Consider the following 23626-nt stretch of genomic DNA (forward strand, 5'->3'; position numbering starts at 1 on the left):
GCATTGGTGGTTCAGTGGTAGAATTCTCGCCTGTCACGCGGGAGGCCCGGGTTCGATTCCGGGCCAATGCAGTGGCTTTTGCAGCGAGCGGCTCCATCACATGCATCCCCTTTCAACTCGCAACTGAAAACCCACTGAAGCTTAGAAGCTGTGAGCCAGGTCAGTACCCGGATGAGGGTGACCTACAGGGAAAAGCAAAGCTTACAGCTGGAAACGGTGTTAATGGAGCCAGCGGTGGGGCGCTCCCCCTGAGGTCTGTGTGGGTCCCAATGCCCCAGTATAGTGACAGAGTCGCTGTGTGGTAAAAAGGCGCCAACTTTTGGATGAGATGTAAAACCGAGTCATAGCTCTCTGTGGTCATTAAAAGTGACCACCAAAACCTTTGACAAAAGCTCTTAGTAATTGATGGTCTTCAATAATGCTTCTCCTTTAGGTACATTTGAAATCAGCTGAAAAATGCTGTGAAATGGGGGGGCACTTCAGGCCAGTGTAGGATTTGGGTTACAAGAACCATTAAACAGCACGAGAAAGCCCGTACACTGAATCGCTGGGCTTTCTATTCAAAGAAGGACAAAAGAAACTTCCCTGAATTCCATTTTTTGCAGCACAGAGAGGACAGCGGGCACGAGGCCTGTTAGCTCAGTTGGTTAGAGCGTGTTGCTAATAACGCCAAGGTCGCGGGATCGCTCCCTGTTCGGGCCAGGCAGTCTCCTCCTCTCTTGCCAAAACCCGTCGCTTTCTTGCTGTGGAGCGATTGGTGGTAATGCGAAGACGCCACATACTGCCGACAGACGAGAGTGTTGCGGGAGAAGAGAGAAGTGATGGAAGATTGAAGAGTGTCCTAGGTGGAGCCAAGATGAAGTGTCACAATTGCATAGGGGAGGATTTCAAATGTTTAAGATGGTAAAAATAACCGGAAGTGATCCCCCAGTCCGGCGCAGTCTGACGTACTTCTGTCATATAAAGTGAAACCAGATGTCGAACTGGAGCCTCACCATTTGCATAAGTGAGGCTCCAGTTATACATCTAGTTTCACTTTAAATGACAAAACTGAAGAGACTTAAAAGAGCTGGAGAGGATTTCTTACAACTTTTGAGCCGGCACAGTTTTCGAAAACGTTTTCTTCACGCTGCACTATACAACACAGACAGCCAAGAGTCTCCAAAACAAAACGAATTGACAGAAAGGAGAAAAGTCCCACTCGTTCTAAAGTTCCCAAAATCCAGCACTGAGCGTAAACAAAGTGTTCAAGTAGCGTGGGAATGCTACCCCTAATCCTAGCTGGAGTTTGAGCGTCTGGTTCAGAGTTTGCTCAAGAGTTTACCTTTCACAGATGCGCAAAGATGAATGTTGAGGGTGCACGCTTCAAGGCGCCTTACAGTGCAGGGAGTGATTAGAGACGATTCGTGACGTGTGCTCGTTCCCATATACCGTACGCCCCGGATTGCAGTGCTAGGATGACGTCCAATACCGCATCGGCACGTAACGGCATTATATTCAAGTGCAGGACGTGAGGATTTTATTTTGTTCGTTTTGTTCTGCTCTGCTTTGCTTTGTTTTGCTTTCCATGGCGTTCGTAAGAGCGTCAATAAAAAGGCGATTCCTGCGTCTAACACGAATGTAAGAGCTATTTCAAGTGCGGCTTCTAAAATGCTTTAGCACACGTGAGCACACGTCACGAATCGTCTCTAATCACTCCCTGCACTGTAAGGCGCCTTGAAGCGTGCACCCTCAACATTCATCTTTGCGCATCTGTGAAAGGTAAACTCTTGAGCAAACTCTGAACCAGACGCTCAAACTCCAGCTAGGATTAGGGGTAGCATTCCCATGCTACTTGAACACTTTGTTTACGCTCAGTGCTGGATTTTGGGAACTTTAGGACGAGTGGGACTTTTCTCCTATCTGTCAATTCGTTTTGTTTTGGAGACTCTTGGCTGTCTGTGTTGTATAGTGCAGCGTGAAGAAAACGTTTTCGAAAACTGTGCCGGCTCAAAAGTTGTAAGAAATCCTCTCCAGCTCTTTTAAGTCTCTTCAGTTTTGTCATTTAAAGTGAAACTAGATGTATAACTGGAGCCTCACTTATGCAAATGGTGAGGCTCCAGTTCGACATCTAGTTTCACTTTATTTGACAGAAGTACGTCAGACTGCGCCGGACTGGGGGATCACTTCCTGTTATTTTTACCATCTTAAACATTTGAAATCCTCCCCTATGCAATTGTGACACTTCATCTTGGCTCCACCTAGGACACTCTTCAATCTTCCATCACTTCTCTCTTCTCCCGCAACACTCTCGTCTGTCGGCAGTATGTGGCGTCTTCGCATTACCACCAATCTCACCACAGCAAGAAAGCAACGGGTTTTGGCAAGAGAGGAGGAGACTGCCTGGCCCGAACCCGCGACCTTGGCGTGAGTAGCACCACGCTCTAACCAACTGAGCTAACAAGCCTCGTGCCCGCTGTCCTCTCTGTGCTGCAATTCTTTGAATAGAAAGCCCTGCGATTCAGTGTACGGGCTTTCTTGTGCTGTTTAATGGTTCTTGTAACCCAAATCCTACACTGGCCTGAAGTGCCCCCCCATTTCACAGCATTTTTCAGCTGATTTCAAATGTACCTAAAGGAGAAGCATTATTGAAGACCATCAATTACCAAGAGCTTTTGTCAAAAAGGCATACTGGGGCATTGGGACCAGCACAGACCTCAGGGTGAGCGCCCCACCACTGGCTCCATTAACACCGCTTCCAGCTGTAAGCTTTGCTTTTCCCTGTAGGTCACCCTCATCCAGGTACTGATCTGGTCACAGCTTCTAAGCTTCAGTGGGTTTTCAGTTGCAAGTTGAAAGGGGATGCAAGTGATGGAGCCACTTGCTGCAAAAGCCACTGCATTGGCCGGGAATCGAACCCGTCTTAACATATCTTAAGCAGCTCCAACAATTACAGCTACACATCAAAGGACAGGACTTGAGACAGGACCAACCGGTCATCTCATGCTACATATCAAAGCATAGCTACACATCAAAGGACAGGACTTGAGACAGGACCAACCGGTCAACTAATGCTACATATCAAAGGGCAAGACGAATACACATGAAGCTGAAACAAAACAACTTCCTGAGATCATACTGTATATAAGAGCTGGGAAACCCTTGCAGTTTGTCTGCCCTGCGGGGCAGACCCAACGCGCGTTGATGTCCTTATTGAGCTCAATAAAACAACTGAATCCACAAAGACTGTGTCCTGCTCCTGTGATGAAGGATTTCCCACAACAATTTGGCGTAGTCGGCAAGGATTCTCCAGGTCTCCGGTAATTCCCAGACGGCACACAGGGCGAGTATATTTTATACGTTACCACCCAATTAGGTTACCGTAAGGGAAGGGTTAGGGTTAGGGGGTTAGGGTTAAGGTAGGGGAACAAAGCTCTTTCTCCCAGATTTTCTCTAAGACGGGACCATCTGGGACAAGGAGTGTTGCACTCTCCTTCCAACGACTGAAACCCTCCCAGTTTATTTTCTGATGTTCAGGCCATGTGGAAAGGTAGTCTGAAGTCTTTTGATCCACTCCGTTTCCTTTTTCTTTCTTTCCATCTCTGTCCAGTTGGGGTTGCTCTCCAGTCCTGTGGCCTCCAGCGCTTCGAGCCCGTGTTGTAGGAAGTGTGCCACCAGGTGAGTCCTCCTTTCCCGCTGGTTCCGGATGTTGTACCTGTGTTGTGCCAGTCGGGTTCGGATGGAGTTACCTGTTTCCCCCACATAGGTCACCCCGCACGTTTTGCACTGGATGCCATAGACAGCGTTATTGGTGTTTTCTGAGAGCGCCCTTTGCAACTGGAGGATTTCTTTGGTTTTGTTGTTTTGGATGGTTGTTTTTTGTTTGAAGTGTTTGGCTTTTGGTATATTTGGTCTGTTTTGTACCGGTTTTAGTTTGCTTTGGATTAAATAATCCTGTAGGTTTTTGTTGTTTCTATATGCAGATATGATTTTGTGTTTCCTCAGTAGGTTTGTGTTTTCTAATATCGTGGTGAATGTAGACTTTAGTGTTTGGTTGGTTATTATGCTGAGTTGGGAGTATGTTGTGATGAGGGGTATTATTTTGCTGTCATCAGGTGTTTTTCTGTTTAGAAATGCTTGTGCCACATTTTTGAGGAAACTTCGTGTGTATCCTCTCTGGTGTAGAGCTTGGAAGAGTATGTGTTTGGCTTCCTCAAAGTCTTGTTGTTGTGTGCAGATTTTGTGGAAGCGTAGGATTTGTGATTTTACCAGTCCTTTGAAAGTATGTTTTGGGTGGAAGCTGTCTTTGTGCAGTAAGCCGTGTGTGTCCGTGTCTTTGAAATATACCTTGATGTCCAGTTTGCCTGTGTTGTTGAAGGAGGAACCCTTGTATGTGGTGGTGTCTAGGAAGTCTATGTGGTTTTCATGCTTGGTGTATTTGAGTTTAATGGACCTGTGGTGTGTGTTGAGGGTGTTAATGAATTCTTGAAAGGCCTGTGGGCCGTGCGTCCAGGTTCCCCAGATGTCGTCAAGGTACCTGAAGTAGTGTGTAGGTTTGTGTGTACATTTTGGGAATACTGTGGCTTCCCAATGGGCCATATAGATGTCAGCATAGGCCGGAGCAAAACGTTTCCCCATAGCAGTTCCTTTTATTTGTAAGTAGTATTGCTCTTCAAATTCAAAATCATTTTTGTTGAGGCTACTTTCCAATAGCTTCAGAATTTGTGTTTCTGGTCTGTTGCGGTCAGGGTATTTGAGAAAGCACTCCCGGACTGCTTTCAGTCCCTCCGTAGTTTCAATGTTGGTGTATAAACTGTCAATGTCAATGGTGAACAGAAAGGCTCACTGTTGTATTGTAGCATTTTTGACTTTGGCTACAAAGTCATAGGTGTCTTTGATGTAACTTGGGTGGTGTTTAGAAATGGGGTTGAGGAAATGGTCTAGATATTCTGCTATTCTGTAGGATTCACTGTTGCAGTCGGACACTATGGGCCTCCCAGGTGGAATTTCGTAGGGGAGTGGCCATGTTTCTGGGGCTTTATGAATTTTGGGGAGGAGGTAGAAAATCCTCGGTCGTGGTGATTCCTCTCCTCTTAGGTAGAATGCCTGTTTTTTTGTTAGGTGTTTTAGTTCAACCAGAGTTTGTAGGATTTACCCTATTTCTAGTGCTGTTTGTTTGTACAGCGGTTCTTCGAAAGTAGTATAGTGTTCCTGATTATTTAATTGTCTGTGTGCTTCTGCAAAGTATTGTTCTCTGTCCATGATAACTATTGCACTCCCTTTGTCTGCTGGTTTTATGACTATATGTTTGTTTTCCTTTAAATGTTTTAAGGCTATGGTTTCCTCCTTTGTTATGTTGTGTGAGTCCCTGTATGGTCGGAGTTTTCGTAGAATTCTGTTGTCCTCTTGAATGATTTCCTGGATTTCTGGTGGCAGTTGGTTTTCCCCTGGTTCCCAGCTGGATTTAGGCAGGAAGGAAACCCTTTCTGTGTCGGTGTCTTTATCCTTAAAGAAGGCGGTCAGTTTAAGGTGACGGTGGTATTGTCGGATTTCGCTTTTCAGTCTGGTTTTCTGACCTCTCTTTGTCCCTACTGTGGGGACAAATGATAAGCCCTTATTGAGGAGGTTGATTTGTTCAGTTGTGGGGTGGAAGTTGTTGCTTAGATTTACAATATTTTTGTTGTTCTTGTCCCCCTCTTTTTCTGTGGCTTTGGGGATTACCAGTTTAAATGTTGTGACCAGTGGTCTAGCATTTTTTGAGCTGTTGCGGTGGTCCAGTGAATTCCATCTCTTTCTGTCTTGAAAAGGGTTTCTTCCAGTTTGGGGAGGTATGGCATGTTTTGCTGTATGTGATTTTTCCTGAATTCTGGTTGCAGGTGTCATGGAAATATAACTATCAAGGAAGCCACAAGAGAGAGTTCTCACCTGAGTAAGGTCTTTATTTCAATATTGCAATATTGGGAGCCCTGCTGCCACTTCGCAAAGTGCAATCAGAGACTCAATTTGTTACAAGCAGTACAGGGTTTTTATAAGACGTTGCACTGTAAAAAAGCTCAGCGCTTTGTCCCTTCTAAAACTTCCCCTTTTCCTAAGACAAAACAGATTACATCATAGAGCGAGAGAAGAAGCACTAGATTTGTTATTCAAAGCTAATCAGTTACTTTCGGTTAATTCTAACGACCCAGACAGCATATATTGTTTTGGAACATTGTCTTCTAAAGTAACCTAAACAGTGTACTTTGTTGACGCACTGTTTTCTAAAAGTCTGCACGTACTGTAGCACAGCAATTACATCCTTGAAATATATTATCTAAAAGCACCAATATATTTTTTGCAAAGCTCTCTACATTTTAAGAATCAATTTACTTATTAGATTTCCACTTCAATTCCCTCCTTTTTATTCTTGAAAATGATTAAAAGTTAGATTCTTCATATGGACTCCCAGGAGGCTCCCATACTTTGGATTCTTGCGTTCTTACCAGAACATACTGATGCGCAAACATATTCATTACCATATTTCAAAGCATTGGAATAATATATTTTGTACAGCAACACAAAAACAGAAAGATAAGTATCACAGCTACTATAATCGGTGTTAGTAACTTAAAGAAAAACATTCCCCCTAGCCCAAACAGTGATTCTAACCAGGAGAGAAATGGGTGAGGCTGTAGAATGAGGCATTAAAGCACATACATAACAAGATGCATTAAATTTCTTTAACTTTACAGTATGATTTATAAATTTGTACCACAAATTACTCATATCCCCCTCATTATCAGTTTCATTCAGCCAGTTTGTATACAAAGAGGCTTCGCGTTTAGATTCTTCCTCTTTCTGGGTGGTGACAGGCTTCCACATAAAAAGGAAAAAGGCTGTGCACATCAGTCCCAAGCATGTGATCCCCATCTGTCCTTGTGGAGACATCACTCCTGCTCTTTGCTCAGTTCGTTTGTGACCTTTTTACAGTGGGAAGCATGAATTCAGGGCACCTGGCACGGCCCCCTCCACCTGAGCGAACACCACCTCTTTTTCCTGTCTTTCACCAGAATCCAGTCTCCTTATTCACACATTAGTTCTTACAGCACAGATTACTCCCTGTGGGCTGGAGCCCAGCATTTTTCTTAGGGTTTTTTTTTACAAGATTGGTCAACAGCTGGGTAATAACTCTGGGAAAAATCTACACATTGTTCCACTGCCTCAGCTGTGCCGATTTGCAGAACAATTCTAGCTGAAGTTGTAAAATTTCTCTTTGGTCCGTTCCTGCAAAACATCTTATTATGAACAAACAAACCATAATAATAATTAGCATCTAGGGGAATCACTCCCAAGGGTAACCCCCCTTAAAACTATATTGTTCTACCCATCAGGTTCTGCCACTAGATAAGAGAACCTTTCCCATGAAATCATTTTTTGACCTTCATGTCCCCTTCAGGGCGTAGAATTAGCACAGAAGCAGCAGCTTTAGTCCACATGTTTTTCAAGCAGGATATTAACAGTATGATCATAACGAATAATACCAGACACACAAATATGTATTGAACCAGAGACCCTCTCCAGGTTCCTAGCACAGACTGTAGCCATGCACCAATGCCCCAATTATCTGTATTATAATTATGATATATATTTTTCTTCATCATAGATGTGCTTTGCTAAGTCATTCATTTGCTAATAATTGTCTAGAATACAAGTACTGTTTAGTCTTTGCTCACCTAAACAGCTGTCTATCACCCTAATAGAGAATGGCCTAAAACTGTGATTATAGCGAGGAGCATACAGTTATTTCCATTCTAATACATCTGAGTTACACTCAGACTAAAAGCAGGGCTATTTACCCATGCCAATAAACCTAAATAATCACCTCTATCAAAGGGGATTACTCCCATGAGCATCTTTTATAGCAATACAATCCCAACATGAGCTCTGATTATTATTTGTGGCTGACTGATAAAGTATTGATTCCATATCCCCATTTATCAAAGTAAAACTCCTTACACTTAACAGGTACACTGTCGCCCCCCCTCAGGAAGCTCAACAAACACAGAAACAGTGACAATATAATAATTAATGTTCACTCAGTCTCTGGTGCAGTGGTTCGGTGTCGGCGCAATGCGTAGATCCAGCGATCTCATGATATCAAACAGGCTCTATTACATAGTTCTGTTTGATCCAGCCCGCATCCCATGGCGTTCCTTCAGTCTGATGTCTAGTCGATCTTTTAGACTTCTGTTCCTTCATTCCACTGTTCCAGCAGACTCAGGGTGATCTCAGTCCATCTCACCCCGAATAATGCAGCCACAGCCTGTCCCTTGATCATGATACAAGCGGTAGGGCAGTGCCCACCGAGGGCTTATCTCCATCATCAAGTGTTTGGTAGACACAGAGGCAGTGACAGCAACCCACTGGGAAAACAGATTATAAGAGCCAAGGTTTCCCTTTACACTTGTAAATTGTAAACATTAGCTTCTGCATGAAAGGTTTCTCAGGAGCAGGCCTTTTGAGCTGTAGCACCTGCACCTGAACTGTAGTTGAGTTCCTTTGATAAGCATCAAATTGAGATACCACATAAGTGGCTACTGCTTCAAACACGGTCCCCACCCAGGTTTGGGTAACCGGCACACCATTTGACTCACACCCAGGTGTCCGACAGAGTGCATTTGTCGAGCTACAAAGGGCATTAGGCTGTGAGTGCATGCAGAGCGTCCAGTGTGCTGGCAGCACCACACTCTTTTCTAACCATGTCCTTTTCTCTGCTTTAGAGGCCTCAGCCTGAATATCCTGTAGCTGTCCCCTTTTCACCAACAGAGGTTTCACAGGGGTCTCAGACTCCTGTTCTACAAGTACTGCTCACCTGACAGCTACATCTGCAAAGTTGTTCCCTCGAGTTACTGGAAACATTTCTTTATTATGTGATTTACACTTTACCACAGCTACTTCAGTCAGCAGCTGCAAAGCTTCTAACAGTTCAGAGACAAACCCAGCATTCTTAACTGGAGTCCCTGCCATGTTGGGGAAATCCCTATTCCTTCACTGCCATCCAAAATTGTGGCATACACCAAATGTATATATACAGTCTATATAAATTGCTACAATTTTCCATTTAGCATATTTACAAGTTTCAATTAAATCTTTTCATTCGGTCTGCTAGTTCTACACCAGATTATTCACAGTTTATACAGCCAGGCAGGTAGCCTGCACAACACATAAACACGGCCCCTTGGCCACCGCATCAAGGGGTCCTGAATAATAATAACCCACCAGACGATGCCTATCTCCATGCTCCTGCACCAGCACAACGGCTCACAACCCATTTCTTTCACTTACATACAGATTACATACAGATGATCCGTCTGAGGGAATCCAGTCCAGGGCCAGTGTCTGCAAGAAAGCTTGTTTCAAAACATCAAAAACGGTTTCTGCTGCAGGGGTCAAGGCAATTTTGTCTTTAGACTGCACTACCCCCCTTAAACCAATATGTCACTAGACAAGCTCGTTCTGAGAAGGCATTCACCCTGGCTTTATCATGTAGTTGGTTTTATACTCCTTTTTTTCCTCTCAAGATCCAATACTTGGAGTAGCCCGGCCTTATGGATTCCCTCATTAGGTAAAACAATCACAATATCACATAACTCTATTGAGTTAGTTTACATAAATGCTATTTCATGCAGTAATTCCTTATAAAATGCTGCAGTCTGGGCCTAAAATAGGTCTGGGGTGTCCCCCACCCACATCAGTAGTTGAAACTGTACATCTTTTCCCAAGCAGACTGTGACAGCTTATATTTGCTTTAAACACAACCCTTGCACCCCTTCTCCTGTAGCCTCCTGTTACCCGTTAGAAAACGTTATATCACATCTTTATGCTGTTTTAGTCTAAAAACAGGACAGCTGTGCTCCTGTGTCCCCCAGTTACTGCACACTGTAAGATTATTTCACTTTTATTTAAATCCTGAGATAAATTTAGGAAGGCTACAGAGGGGTTTACTAGATTAAAACTGTTAGTTCACACACGGCTCTCGTTTCAGCTTCTGACATGTTCTTTAATTGTGAAATCAAGCCTCTTTCTTACAATTTCTCCAAAAAACACCTTTTTTTTTAGTAACTGCACACCAGCTTATTAGTAGTTTTGTCTTTGGGGTTTTATATCTCCGTATAACATTAAAGTCGCACAATAATTTCGACAAACTGGCGGCTCCCTTTTCTCCTCCTTGGGAGTCTTTTTACCTCCCATTTGCAGCGCTCGCACTTCTGCATGCATGCTTCGCGAGTTATTAAATCAAATCTGTCTCCGCTGTCCGTAATATCAGGAAAGCATAGTTGTACATTCTTGGCAACATCAGGTTTTAACCCACTCAAGTAAATTTGTTTTATTACTGTGGAAGTATCTTCATTCACTTCCTTTTCATCGGCTAACCCCGAGTATACTATCCATAAAGCTATAAACCTTTCTGTAAAATCTGAAACATCCTCACTTCCTTCTGCTGACATGCTGTTACTTTTCTCTAATCAGTTTTCGGTGGGTAATGCTCTTTCAAAAATCTCCACACTAATTCCCACCCTTCTCCCAGATTCTCTCTCAAGGCGTTCTATTTCTTCTTTTGCTTTTTCTTTTTCTACATATACAACTTCGTTTCGTTCAGCCATTGCTTTTAGCTTTTCCATCAGGGATTTTTGCGTCTCATCTATGATATTCTGTTGAATTCTCAAATATTCCTCTAACTATTGTTTATTTTTATCCAAATGTTCATTCACTTTTCTACATTCCTGTTCAGCCTAAATTCCGTCTGACAGTCAATATTTCTTTTAAGTTTCACTTTGGATGAATCAAACTTTTTTTTTTTCTTCACACCAAACCATTTTCACTTCTCCCACGCGCCCCGCGGAATCCCCCAGTCGAGACAAACTGACAAACTATCACAATTCGGGAACACGGACCAGGTTCCAAATCCTGGCTTTAAACACACAGTTGAATCGAGTTACCATTTTCGGCTCTTCTGCGAGTACAGTTCTAGTTACTACCTTCAGCCGTACTACAGTTGTGTACCAGGATGCAACACCTGGATTTTTTCGCACGGGCAGGGCGAGACGCTATTCCTTCAGCAATCCCTCTTTTTCTACCCCACCTTCACAAAACAGGCATCTAAAAACACATACACCATTAACTCATTTTTCTGTTGTACTCGCTTCAGCTTCAGGAAAACCCTGAACCCACCACAGCAACATGGATAGGACAAGGGACTTTTTAGAAAAGAGGAGTCCTTACCTCTTTTTAGAAGCGGCCGCCTAACTTTTCCTCTCCATGTCCGTGTGGTTTAATTTAGATGGATACTTCTTCATCATTTGGGTCACGTATCCGCCAATCTGCCTCCTCCTTTTTAGAGGACGTTGTAAACCTTTAGGAACAATATGATCTAGCAACAAGGTTATGTCACTGTAATTAGGCTTAAGACAATCAAGAACAAGGCTTGCCTTTCTTCTAAATTCTTTACGATCATCAGGCAATTTAGGAAAATACTTAACTAATGCAAATAATTCACTAGGAGACCAATGTCAATGTACATATGCTGGAGTTCCTTCTGGACCTGGAAAAGTGCACATTGGCATTTCACGAACAAGTGAAAAGGCTTTGGCTCCGGACCGCTTTCTAATTTCGGTGGAGACTTTTTCTTTTTAGTACGCATGGCCATGACTTTAGCTGCAGCTTGCTGTTCTTTAGTTTCAAGACTAGTCTTTTTTGAAGCTTCCCATTATTTCTGTGATTCCTCTTTCCATTACATAAGTTTTCCAATTCAATTTCTTTCCTTTCTTCTCTTTCTCTTCTAAGTTTCCCCTTCTTCAGGAAACTTCTTTTTTCTAATTCAACTTTCCTCTGTTCATTCTGATTCACTTACAAAGATCCTTCATAGTTATGGGCCCCTAATTATCATATATAAATTATGTGCAAGTTCCCTTACACCTATTACCCTAGCTTTACAGTTCATGAACATAAAAAATGTTTCTACTCTAACCCAGGCTATAATTGTTTCTCTGAATTTGTCGTACATGTACTTTTGCTGGACTGCTCGGTCCCATTTTCGTCTTTGAATTTTAATTTCCCAATTTTACCGATCGGTGCCTTACTTAGAACCTTATCACATTAACTACTCCGCAGAGCAAAAACCACACGTCTGTGTTAAGATAAGTTCTTTATATGAGTCCCAGACTCATCAAACCCGCGTGAGAACACCCCTGTGGCTCGCTTCTCAAACTATTAATTTTAAAGGATCACTTACTGACGTCAGACAGCTGCCAATTCTCCAGACGCGTCTCTGGAAGGATAAACAGTTTATCCTCCGAGGTTCGTCCAATTTTGCTAAAATTGTCCGGGTCCGGATGGAGTTTCAGCAGCCGTTCGCGTTCAGGTTTGTGATCCTGGATGAGCCCCCAAATTGTCATGGAAATATAACTATCAAGGAAGCCACAAGAGAGAGTTCTCACCTGAGTAAGGTCTTTATTTCAATATTGCAATATTGGGAGCCCTGCTGCCACTTCGCAAAGTGCAATCAGAGACTCAATTTGTTACAAGCAGTACAGGGCTTTTATAAGACGTTGCGCTGTAAAAAAGCTCAGCGCTTTATCCCTTCTAAAACTTCCCCTTTCCCTAAGACAAAACAGATTACATCATAGAGCGAGAGAAGAAGCACTAGATTTGTTATTCAAAGCTAATCAGTTACTTTCGGTTAATTCTAACGACCCAGACAGCATATATTGTTTGGGTACATTGTCTTCTAAAGTAACCTAAACAGTGTACTTTGTTGACGCACTGTTTTCTAAAATTCTGCACGTACTGTAGCACAGCAATTACATCCTTGAAATATATTATCTAAAAGCACCAATATATTTTTTGCAAATCTCTCTACATTTTAAGAATCAATTTACTTATTAGATTTCCACTTCACAGGTCTCTGGAGTAATTAATCAGTGGGATGTATATTTCTGCAGATGGGAAGGATCCCTTAGCTTCCCGTAGCATCTGTTGTAGTTGTTTGATAGCTGTTTCCTTTGCTTTTTGTGCCTTGTTATTGATTCCAAAGGATAGAATGATTTTCTCCACTCCTGTGTTCCGGGGAGTGTGTTGTAGGAGGTTTGCTGCGTTGTAAAATGATGCTCCTGGGTAGCTTTCTATCTGTAAATCTGGATTTTCATAGGGGGGTATTCTTGATAAATTGGAGTCCCCTATGAAGAGCCAGCGTTTGTGGGTTTCCAGCTTCCAGTCCGTTAGCTTTCTTGTGGTCTTGTCATGCCGGTGTGGTCGGTATCTTGGTTGGGCTGGTGGTGGTGTGGGGGGGTAAAGGTCGGGGTCTGAGTCAAGGTTAGGGTTAGGATCAGGGTTGGGGTTAGGATCAGGGTTAATGTCAGGGTTAGTATTTGGGTTAGGGTTAGGATCAGGGTCGGGGTTAGGATCAGGGTTAATGTCAGGGTTAGGATTAGGGTTGGGGATAAGGTTAGGGTTAGGGTTGGTGTCGGGGTTGGTGTTAAGGTCAGTATAAGCGTTAGTGTTAGGGCTGAGGTTAGGGTCAGAGCTAGAGTCCTGGGAAAGGTGTACCCTGGTGGTGCTGTTTGGGATACAGATTCCAGTTAGGGTGTTTCTCATGGTTCCCTCTGGTCTTCTCTGCTTTCTTCGGATCCTTTGTGGCATGGGGATCGGAGGAAAGTCATCTATTTCTGGAGTATATGATCTGGATCTCATGGGGCCAGATTTCTGGGTTGGATGTCTGCTTTCCCAGTGTCTCTTCCTAACCCTAACACTAATCTTAACCCTGACATGAACCCTGATCCTAACCCCGATCCTGATCCTAACCCTAACCCGGACTCCAACCCCGAGCTTTACCCCTCCACACCACCACCAGCCCAACCAAGATACCGACCACACCGACATGACAAGACCACAAGAAAGCTAACAGACTGGAAGCTGGAAGCCCACAAACGCTGGCTCTTCATAGGGGACTCCAATTTATCAAGAATACCCCCCTATGAAAATCCAGATCTACAGATAGAAAGCTACCCAGGAGCATCATTTTACAATGCAGCAAACCTCCTACAATACACCCCCCGGAACACAGGAGTGGAGAAAATCATTCTATCCTTTGGAATCAATAACAAGGCACAAAAAGCAAAGGAAACAGCTATCAAACAACTACAACAGATGCTACGGGAAGCTAAGGGATCCTTCCCATCTGCAGAAATATACATCCCACTGATTAATTACTCCAGAGACCTGCAACCAGAATTCAGGAAAAATCTGGACACAATAAACAATCACATACAGCAAAACATGCCATACCTCCCCAAACTGGAAGAAGCCCTTTTCAAGACAGAAAGAGATGGAATTCACTGGACCACCGCAACAGCTCAAAAAATGCTAGACCACTGGTCACAACATTTAAACTGGTAAGCCCCAAAGCCACAGAACAAGAGGGGGACAAGAACAACAAAAATATTGTAAATCTAAGCAACAACTTCCACCCCACAACTGAACAAATCAACCTCCTCAATAAGGGCTTATCATTTTTCCCACAGTAGGAACAAAGAGAGGTCAGAAAACCAGACTGAAAAGCGAAATCCGACAATACCACCGTCGCCTTAAACTGACCGCCTTCTTTGAGGATAAAGACACCGACACAGAAAGGGTTCCCTTCCTGCCTAAATCCAGCTGGGACCCAGGGGAAAACCAACTGCCACCAGAAATCCAGGAAATCATTCAAGAGGACAACAGAATTCTACGAAAACTCCGACCATACAGGGACTCACACAACATAACAAAGGAGGAAACCATAGCCTTAAAACATTTAAAGGAAAACAAACATATAGTCATAAAACCAGCAGACAAAGGGAGTGCAATAGTTATCATGGACAGAGAACAATACTTTGCAGAAGCACACAGACAATTAAATAATCAGGAACACTATACTACTTTGGAAGAACCGCTGTACAAACAAACAGCACTAGAAATAGGGCAAATCCTACAAACTCTGGTTGAACTAAAACACCTAACAAAAAAACAGGCATTCTACCTAAGAGGAGAGGAATCACCACGACCGAGGATTTTCTACCTCCTCCCCAAAATTCATAAAGCCCCAGAAACATGGCCACTCCCCTACGAAATTCCACCTGGGAGGCCCATAGTGTCCGACTGCAACAGTGAATCCTACAGAATAGCAGAATATCTAGACCATTTCCTCAACCCCATTTCTAAACACCACCCAAGTTACATCAAAGACACCTATGACTTTGTAGCCAAAGTCAAAAATGCTACAATACAACAGGGAGCCTTTCTGTTCACCATTGACATTGACAGTTTATACACCAACATTGAAACTACGGAGGGACTGAAAGCAGTCCGGGAGTGCTTTCTCAAATACCCTGACCGCAACAGACCAGAAACACAAATTCTGAAGCTATTGGAAAGTAGCCTCAACAAAAATGATTTTGAATTTGAAGAGCAATACTACTTACAAATAAAAGGAACTGCTATGGGGAAACGCTTGGCTCCGCCCTACAGATGCAGCCATTCAAAATGCGCGGGCGATACCGCATTATTTTCCGGTATGCTGTACGCAGTAAATACCGCTAGCAAAATAATAGTATCCGGAATTTCCGCAAGGTGGAGCTAATAAAGCTCAACCTCTCATGTTTGAGCTGTAGCCATCAAAGTCTTTAACGAAGATATTACTAATAGTATTAATAATAAATTACCTTGGACAAGCTGTAAACTCAAAGTATTGCCCTGGTCCACATTCTTTTTTTCATTGACCGTCTTTGTAAAAGTAACACCACAGCATTTCGCAATCACGCATTTTTTTCCAATCATGCAAAGTACAGTAATTTTTGAGAATCGATTCAGCATGCCTTACACATGCTCATAAAAGAGATTGATTTAGGAACATAAACATATTACCGTATGCAAACTGTACTGTATACCGTATCTATATGTATATTAAATGTCTTAACTGTGCCCGTTTAAGTATTGAATATTTATATGGAATTTTACCACTGAAGGGAAATCTTAGTGCCTGAGCATAAAAAGAATAGGAGCATACTGCAACGCGTGTGAAGGCCATAAACGATATTAATTTTGGAACATAAACATACAGTATATGGCTGGTCTCGGTACTTTAAAGAAAAAATACACACCAGTATTCCATTTCTCCCTAAACATTTTATATATATAATATATAATATTGAATATAATATTGAATCGCGTATATATTTTATGAAAGCAAGATTGCTCAGCTGGACAAAAGTACACAACCTACCTTTATCAGATATATTTATGCATCAAAGCCTTTACCGAAGATATTACTAATAGTATTAATAATGAATGACTTTGGACAAGCTGTATACTCAAAGTATAATTTCTTTAGCACATTTGTACAAGCACTTGGAATCTGTCCAAGCCATACTTTGTCAGGCATTTTGTTTTACTTCAAAGGGCATAAAAACTCCCTTGCTTTTAACAGGGCGTTTCATAATTTCTAACTACGAAAATGATTTAAAATGCGACACTTATCATTCAACTAGAGCTCAAAATATCACAAGGATCCTCAAGAGCACAGCAAAGACTGTATTAAAATATACTTGTATGAGATACATGAGAATCCAGGCTTTTTTTATCAATGCTTTCTTTTCCGTATACCAGATTTTATGGAACCACTTCAGAAGGGTGTCAGCCAGTCAGATTCCAGGAATCGGTACTTTAAAGGAAAAATACACACTGGTATTCCATTTCTCCCTAAACATTTCAAGCATCGAAGTATTTAACTAGCATGTGAAATAGCGTGTGAAAAAGTGGTAGTTTTAAGCTTTTCTGCTAATATAATATGGAATCGCGTATCTAAAGAATTTAATAACGATATGATTATATTCGTGTACTGCGACAGGGCTATGTAGGGCTGTTTCGCCTCCCTGTCATGCGAGTTGTCTTGTAGCCTACTGGTCTACGTGCCTGATTAACAACTTGCAGGTTGTGTGTTCAAATCCAGCTGGTGCTGGACTTTTCTTTTAACAAACATTTCTTCGAAAAAATAGAATAGCGATATTATGGACAATCAATTGACTTTTATATTTCAAAATATCGCAACATGATCGATTCTAAGTCATTTTTGATAACAATGAATAGTCACCTTCTTCCCTTCTGACAACGGTCCCTGCTTCTGCTTCCTGCTTCTATTGTGTGTGTGTGTAATAGAGTAAATTTTTATAGAGAAATGGAGGCTGGACAGTATGCGATACAATATAAACATTTATATTGATTTAAATCGTGTTTTGATTTAAATCGCAAACGCGTGTTTAATTATATGTGTTTTTTTAATCATAATCAGGCTAATGCAACATAAATTGATACAGTATCTCTGTCTTATTTTTAGTAAATAAAGTGCATTTTTGCACACTATATGTGCAAACGTTTTATGATATGTCGTTGTTGTGAATGTCTGTGGACATGTGCTGGCTGGACAGGAGGCTCCACTGTACACAGAGAGCTTAGAAGACAAAGATCAGACCTGGGCGCCGACAGTCAATCTGGACAAGACCAGTTATGGTTTTCCAGAAAAAAAGCCAGACCCCAGGGAAACAGCTACAAATTCACACTTAACAACACATTAACACCTAACAACGGGAGCAGGGACGAATTAGGCCAGTACCCACTATTGTTAAACATACAGAAAAGGATATTAAAGTATTGAATATTAGTATTGGCTTTAGTATTAGCCATACAGAACATTAAAGTGCCCCTTTTCCATTCAGCGGGTGCCTGAGCCGCTGTGTCCTATCTTCTGACAGTCGCCGTTGTGAACAAACATTTCTTTGAAAAAATGAGACGTTTCCCTTGGTCAGAGATATAAATATATAATATATAAATAAATTAAATTTAACTAACGTGAAATAGCGTGTGAAAAAGTGGTAGTTTAAGCTTTTCTGCTAATATAATATGGAATCACGTATCTAAAGAATTTAATAACGATATGATTATATTCGTGTACTGCGACAGGGCTGTGTAGGGCTGTTTCGCCTCTCACTTCATGCAACTGTACCAGGAAGAGGATTTCTTTCTATTCGAAACGTGTATTTTAAAAGTTTAAGAAGTAAAAACCTTACAGCGTACACAGATTTCTAAACTGATCAGGATCGTTATCTTTGTCTTATGCATAATAATGTTCACCGCTCTGTCCAGCAAATTAATAATAAACTTTATTTTATATAGCGTTTTAAACGAATAAGTAATTAGATTGCTCACAAACCTAATCACTTGCTTTTTCTTTTTATTTAGGCTCAGATTTCAACTATAGATCGTATTATTAATAACCATAATAACAACCAACCAACAAAAACAACCATATAAACATAATACCAACCAAAAACATAGATAACGACCACAATACAAAATCAAATATATCAAACCATTATACTCTCGCAAATTCCTCCAATTATCATAATCCCGCCCCTTATGCAAAACCAAACCCTCCTCCCATCCCAGTTTCTCCTCTTTATCATAAACAAAATCCACTTCAATTTTCAACATAAAGCCTTACTGCTTGCTGGGTTTTTGAGGGGGGGTGTCTTTCGCTGGAAATCTCGCCTGCTTCTACTTTACGAGTACAACCCCCTCTCTGCAGGAGTGCTGGCTGTGACGAATTAAACCGGTTGGTTGTTATTATGGTTATTAATAATACGATCTATAGTTGAAATCTGAGCCTAAATAAAAAGAAAAAGCAAGTGATTAGGTTTATGAGCAATCTAATTACTTATTCGTTTAAAACGCTATATAAAATAAAGTTTATTATTAATTTGCTGGACAGAGCGGTGAACATTATTATGCATAAGACAAAGATAACGATCCTGATCAGTTTAGAAATCTGTGTACGCTGTAAGGTTTTTACTTCTTAAACTTTTAAAATACACGTTTCGAATAGAAAGAAATCCTCTTCCTGGTACAGTTGCATGAAGTGAGAGGCGAAACAGCCCTACACAGCCCTGTCGCAGTACACGGATATAATCATACCGTTATTAAATTCTTTAGATGCGCAATTCCATATTATATTCCCTTTTAATCAAATTCTAAAAGTATGCTTGTTGACTCCGGTATCACGTTAGTTAAAGACTTCGAAGCTTAAAATGTTTAGGGAGAAATGGAATACTGGTGTGTATTTTTTTCTTTAAAGTACCAAGACCAGCTACTGTATATACTGTATGTTTATGTTCCAAAATTAATATAGTTTATGGCCTTCACACGCGTTACAGTATGCTCCTATTCTTTTTATGCTCAGCTACTAAGATTTCCCTTCAGTGGTAAAATTCAATATCTACAACGGGCACAGCAAAGACGTTTACTGTACAGTAAGTCTTTCTACGACAGACCAACGGACCACGAGTGCCCCTGTTGGTCAACCAATCACGTACTGCGGTGCCACGCGTCATCTTGCGTCACGCTGCGCGACGCCACCTGCGGTACGTGTCTGTAACGCGCACTTTGAATGGCTGCATCTGTATGCTGACATCTATATGGCCCATTGGGAAGCCACAGTATTCCCAAAATGTACACACAAACCTACACACTACTTCAGGTACCTTGACGACATCTGGGGAACCTGGACGCACGGCCCACAGGCCTTTCAAGAATTCATTAACACCCTCAACACACACCACAGGTCCATTAAACTCAAATACACCAAGCATGAAAACCACATAGACTTCCTAGACACCACCAGATACAAGGGTTCCTCCTTCAACAACACAGGCAAACTGGACATCAAGGTATATTTCAAAGACACGGACACACACGGCTTACTCCACAAAGACAGCTTCCACCCAAAACATACTTTCAAAGGACTGGTAAAATCACAGCTCCTACGCTTCCACAAAATCTGCACACAACAACAAGACTTTGAAGAAGCCAAACACATACTCTTCCAAGCTCTACACCAGAGAGGATACACACGAAGTTTCCTCAAAAATGTGGCACAAACATTTCTAAACAGAAAAACACCTGATGACAGCAAAATAATACCCCTCATCACAACATACTCCCAACTCAGCATAATAACCAACCAAACACTAAAGTCTACATTCACCACGATATTAGAAAACACAAACCTACTGAGGAAACACAAAATCATATCTGCATATAGAAAAAACAAAAACCTACAGGATTATTTAGTCCAAAGCAAACTAAAACCGGTACAAAACAGATCAAATACACCAAAAGCCAAACACTTCAAACAAAAAACAACCATCCAAAACAACAAAACCAAAGAAATCCTCCAGTTGCAAAGGGCGCTCTCAGAAAACACCAATAACGCTGTCTATGGCATCCAGTGCAAAACGTGCGGGGTGACCTATGTGGGGGAAACAGGTAACTCCATCCGAACCCGACTGGCACAACACAGGTACAACATCCGGAACCAGCGGGAAAGGAGGACTCACCTGGTGGCACACTTCCTACAGCACGGGCTGGAAGCGCTGGAGGCCACAGGACTGGAGAGCAACCCCAACTGGACAGAGATGGAAAGAAAGAAAAAGGAAACTGAGTGGATCAAAAGACTTCAGACTACCTTTCCACATGGCCTGAACATCAGAAAATAAACTGGGAGGGTTTCAGTCGTTGGAAGGAGAGTGCAACACTCCTTGTCCCAGATGGTCCCTTCTTAGAGAAAATCTGGGAGAAAGAGCTTTGTTCCCCTACCTTAACCCTAACCCTTCCCTTACGGTAACCTAATTGGGTGGTAACGTATAAAATATACTCACCCTGTGTGCCGTCTGGGAATTACCGGAAACCTGGAGAATCCTTGCCGACTACGCCAAATTGTTGTGGGAAATCCTTCATCACAGGAGCAGGACACAGTCTTTGTGGATTCAGTTGTTTTATTGAGCTCAATAAGGACATCAACGCACGTTGGGTCTGCCCCGCAGGACAGACAAACTGCAAGGGTTTCCCAGCTCTTATATACAGTATGATCTCAGGAAGTTGTTTTGTTTCAGCTTCATGTGTATTCGTCGTGCCCTTTGATATGTAGCATTAGTTGACCGGTTGGTCCTGTCTCATGTCCTGTCCTTTGATGTGTAGCTATCCTTTGATATGTAGCATGAGATGACCGGTTGGTCCTGTCTCAAGTCCTGTCCTTTGATGTGTAGCTGTAATTGTTGGAGCTGCTTAAGATATGTTAAGACGGGTTCGATTCCCGGCCAATGCAGTGGCTTTTGCAGCAAGCGGCTCCATCACTTGCATCCCCTTTCAACTTGCAACTGAAAACCCACTGAAGCTTAGAAGCTGTGACCAGATCAGTACCTGGATGAGGGTGACCTACAGGGAAAAGCAAAGCTTACAGCTGGAAGCGGTGTTAATGGAGCCAGTGGTGGGGCGCTCACCCTGAGGTCTGTGCTGGTCCCAATGCCCCAGTATGCCTTTTTGACAAAAGCTCTTGGTAATTGATGGTCTTCAATAATGCTTCTCCTTTAGGTACATTTGAAATCAGCTGAAAACTGCTGTGAAATGGGGGGGCACTTCAGGCCAGTGTAGGATTTGGGTTACAAGAACCATTAAACAGCACAAGAAAGCCCGTACACTGAATCGCAGGGCTTTCTATTCAAAGAATTGCAGCACAGAGAGGACAGCGGGCACGAGGCTTGTTAGCTCAGTTGGTTAGAGCGTGGTGCTAATCACGCCAAGGTCGCGGGTTCGGGCCAGGCAGTCTCCTCCTCTCTTGCCAAAACCCGTTGCTTTCTTGCTGTGGTGAGATTGGTGGTAATGCGAAGACGCCACATACTGCCGACAGACGAGAGTGTTGCGGGAGAAGAGAGAAGTGATGGAAGATTGAAGAGTGTCCTAGGTGGAGCCAAGATGAAGTGTCACAATTGCATAGGGGAGGATTTCAAATGTTTAAGATGGTAAAAATAACCGGAAGTGATCCCCCAGTCCGGCGCAGTCTGACGTACTTCTGTCAAATAAAGTGAAACTAGATGTCGAACTGGAGCCTCACCATTTGCATAAGTGAGGCTCCAGTTATACATCTAGTTTCACTTTAAATGACAAAACTGAAGAGACTTAAAAGAGCTGGAGAGGATTTCTTACAACTTTTGAGCCGGCACAGTTTTCGAAAACGTTTTCTTCACGCTGCACTATACAACACAGACAGCCAAGAGTCTCCAAAACAAAACGAATTGACAGATAGGAGAAAAGTCCCACTCGTCCTAAAGTTCCCAAAATCCAGCACTGAGCGTAAACAAAGTGTTCAAGTAGCGTGGGAATGCTACCCCTAATCCTAGCTGGAGTTTGAGCGTCTGGTTCAGAGTTTGCTCAAGAGTTTACCTTTCACAGATGCGCAAAGATGAATGTTGAGGGTGCACGCTTCAAGGCGCCTTACAGTGCAGGGAGTGATTAGAGACGATTCCTGACGTGTGCTCGTTCCCATATACCGTATGCCCCGGGTTGCAGTGCTAGGATGACGTCCAATACCGCTTCGGCACGTAACGGCATTATATTCAAGTGCAGGACGTGAGGGTTTTATTTTGTTCGTTTTGTTCTGCTCTGCTTTGCTTTGTTTTGCTTTCCATGGCGTTCGTAAGAGCGTCAATAAAAAGGCGATTCCTGCGTCTAACACGAATGTAAGAGCTATTTCAAGTGCGGCTTCTAAAATGCTTGTAGACATTTGTCTGTTGTTGATTGTTTTTTTGTGTCTAACAAAGTGCCATTTTCCTGTCCGAACGGGGAGACATAGCTTTCATAACTTTTAATGACCACAGAGAGCTATGACCTCGGTTTTACATCTCATCCAAAAGACGGCGCCTTTTTACCACACAGCGTCTCCGTCACTATACTGGGGCATTGAGACCCGCACAGACCTCAGGGTGAGCGCCCCACCGCTGGCTCCATTAACACCGCTTCCAGCTGTAAACTTTGTTTTTCCCTGTAGGTCACCCTCATCCGGGTACTGACCTGGCTCACAGCTTCTAAGATTCAGTGGGTTTTCAGTTGTGAGTTGAAAGGGGATGCAAGTGATGGAGCCGCTCGCTGCAAAAGCCACTGCATTGGCCGGGAATCGAACCCGGGCCTCCCGCGTGGCAGGTGAGAATTCTACCACTGAACCACCAATGCACACTGTGAAGGTTTACAAAAAAAATGCTTTTTTACCACTCTGTGCTGGATGTTGGGTCCCAAGGGAACTTCTGGACGAGTGAGAATTTTCTGCTATCAAAATTTGGTTTCGGAGACTTTTGGCAGCCTAGGTTGTCTCTCGCAGTGTTCAGGAATTGCATTCCGAAACTGAGTCAGATCAAAAGTTGTAAGAAAAGCACCTATGGTGTCGGTTCTAACAGCTTTATTGATTCAATGTTAAAGGCCGGAAATGGGGCACAAGACACGCGACCGCAAAAAGCGTCGCCATCTTCTTCCAGCTGCAAAATGCCGTTTGCGGACGCTGAAGCATTTCTTTCCAAGGCAGCGGGTACAAGCGATCTCGCGTTTTAAAACCACCAGAAAAAGCAGAAAGGCACTTTTCCTTGTTTGCGGCGGCACACGACGACGTGAGGAGGACACTGTAGTCGGCAGGATTCGAACCTGCGCAGGGAGACCCCAATGGATTTCTAGTCCATCGCCTTAACCACTCGGCCACGACTAC

The 23626-nt window shown here is 42.7% G+C and overlaps 2 non-coding genes across 2 annotated transcripts; one reads left to right on the forward strand and one right to left on the reverse strand.

Moving 5' to 3' along the window:
- Window positions 1–71, forward strand: trnad-guc (transfer RNA aspartic acid (anticodon GUC)). Its single transcript has one exon. It is a non-coding gene; the product is annotated as a tRNA-Asp (tRNA).
- A 23473-nt stretch (window positions 72–23544) lies between these two features.
- Window positions 23545–23626, reverse strand: trnas-aga (transfer RNA serine (anticodon AGA)). The gene has a single exon. It is a non-coding gene; the product is annotated as a tRNA-Ser (tRNA).

The sequence above is a fragment of the Atractosteus spatula genome (genome assembly GCF_055471065.1).
Source record: "Atractosteus spatula isolate fAtrSpa1 chromosome 26 unlocalized genomic scaffold, fAtrSpa1.hap1 SUPER_26_unloc_1, whole genome shotgun sequence".
NCBI lineage: Eukaryota > Metazoa > Chordata > Actinopteri > Semionotiformes > Lepisosteidae > Atractosteus > Atractosteus spatula.